This window comes from Halyomorpha halys, unplaced genomic scaffold (assembly GCF_000696795.3).
Source record: "Halyomorpha halys isolate HHAL.00 unplaced genomic scaffold, Hhal_1.1 Scaffold1161.1, whole genome shotgun sequence".
Taxonomy (NCBI): Eukaryota; Metazoa; Arthropoda; class Insecta; order Hemiptera; family Pentatomidae; genus Halyomorpha; species Halyomorpha halys.
The window spans coordinates 31,644-34,041 of NW_027110503.1; the positions used below are offsets into that span (position 1 = coordinate 31,644).

General features: G+C 33.2%; 1 non-coding gene across 1 annotated transcript; it reads left to right on the top strand.

Moving 5' to 3' along the window:
• Positions 1-1,142: 1,142 nt before the first annotated feature.
• Positions 1,143-1,215, top strand: TRNAA-AGC (transfer RNA alanine (anticodon AGC)). Its single transcript has one exon. It is a non-coding gene; the product is annotated as a tRNA-Ala (tRNA).
• The last annotated feature ends 1,183 nt before the right edge of the window (positions 1,216-2,398 follow it).

Here is a 2,398-nt window from a genome sequence, read left to right on the forward strand (position 1 = left end):
AAAGTCCGACAGAGAGCTCTGAGAGATATGTAAATACTTCATACTACCACTATTAATAGTGACGAAATAGTTAATGCATCAAGAGCTTGTTATGTTAATTTCATATTGTTCCGAAGAGGAGCAAAACTTATAATCATGATCTGTACGTCTTATGGTTTCAGCGATATATTTTTTCATAAATCAAAACTTTTGTCAGAACGACTATAAATTAATACTTGGTGAATTTATCTTGTCGAATATCATCAAAAATATTACTCCTAGGAAGATAAACATCATAAAATACTTTATAGTGCATTAAACTAAATTTGAGTGTGTAACAGACACCTGTGCGTCTTATAGTTTTTGAGATATTTATTTCTTTACGTTGAAATATTGCAATTTAAAAAACTATATCTCTACAATCTACTCTATTTAAAATTATGTTCTCTTATGTTTTTGAGTGTTGTTGGTATTTTTAAAGATATAGAGCTCCTAATGAAAAATTAATAAATTTAGCCACCGTTTTGTATTCTCCCTACCTATACTTGAGACTCATCAATCTAGACTAGTAATTATACTCGTACATAGTTTTCATGAAACTAATAAAAAATTGTGGTGAAATAACTGCCATTATTCTGCTCTTGGGCGCTTGTACTTTGAGGGTTTGCTCCCGTACGTACACGTAGAGAAATACGTTATTAAGTCGTTTCATGATGAGGGGAGCGGGGGGACGTCAGAGAAAGTAGAGGGGAGGCTGTCAGCGCTACCTCCATATCATATCGAGCGTTTCACTTTAATATGCAAGCAAATGGAAAAATAATTGCCAAACAGGCTTTCTGTTTATTATGAATCGAAAGAGGTATGGTTTAAGGTCGATTTTTACCGTTCGATCTTTCATTTACAAACAAGCGTCAATCGGACTGTCAGTTTAGGGGTCCTTGTGTTTTTGACTCATGACTGTCGTTTCGATTGTCATGAGGTCTTATTCTGAATGACTTTTTAAACTCACTAATTTTTTTGTTGAAACCGATGACCATGAAATCGATTACTTTCATTATATCTGCGTTGCGGATTGCCTACCTTTCACGCCATAACGTTCCCCTTGACTTACTAACTGCGTTGTAAAATTCTAAATGCCAACTCCTTTCACAATTTTGGTACCAGGGGGCGTAGCTCAGATGGTAGAGCGCTCGCTTAGCATGCGAGAGGTACCGGGATCGATGCCCGGCGCCTCCAAACATTTTATTATTTTTATTATACTACTACTGGGCTCGTTATTTTTGATTTAGTTATACATTTTTAAAACGAAATTGACTAAATAGTTTGTTTCTTACTAAGCTCTCGAGCTTAACCGAAAAGGATTCGTTGGTGTGTGATTATCACTTGAGCTCGTGTAGCAAATGGACGTAGACAACTGTGATCTAATTAAAACAGTACTAATAATATATCTGTTCCAACATCCATTTCTGACTGTTCGGAATTGTAAGTAGTATCCTGTACTACGCATACTTCGTACAGTTCCGGACCTATAAGTGTAAGTTGTAACACAATGTATGATTTTTAACTACAAAATTATAACCGCAATAATTAGAACAAACCTCTAAAGGAGATAAAACGAACCCCTAACGGATCTTTTCGAGTTGTGGTTGGGTCCTAAATAGGCACGAATGAGTCACCATGACTACGATGGAAGATGGATAAAGTATCTTATTTATCAGTTTTGTTCAAACTCATTTTCATGTGAATATTAAGGATCGCAAAATATATTTACTGTTCTAAAAGGTAAGAAGTGAATATAAAATTGAATTAAAATGACCACTTTTTCAATTAATGCTTTCTAAGAATGGTTGATAAAATATTAATTAATTTTAAGGAAAACATTATAATATATATTTTCCAACGTTTCGGCCAACCTCAAGGACAATCTTAAATTTACAAATTTACACCTCACATAAAAATTTAAAAAGGTTTTGCAGGCTGTTCAGTAGGCCCAGCGCATCCCTCTCACCGCGTCATTGGTAACATTACAAATTTAACGTTAAAGGGTACTTATCTTTGCTATTTCGGAGTTTCTAATTATTTAGACCGTGCGTGATTTACTTACACCTAAGAGTTTCAGTTTACGAGACTATTATCTTTTTTTTTTATTTAAGTGTTTCGACCACTAGGGCTATTTACATTGGATTTATATAGTAGATTCAAATGTTCACAGAGTTACAATTACAAAGTGAAAAAGTTACAAATTTACAATTACATATTTACAATTACGTATTTATAATTACATATTTACAATTACAATTTACATTTTATAAAGTTGTAATTCGAATTGACAATGTTTGTAAATTACTATATTAAATTTTGCATCCAGTTATCCATGCTGGAATTAGAGTTAGACTATGTGTGATCATAGATATTAATT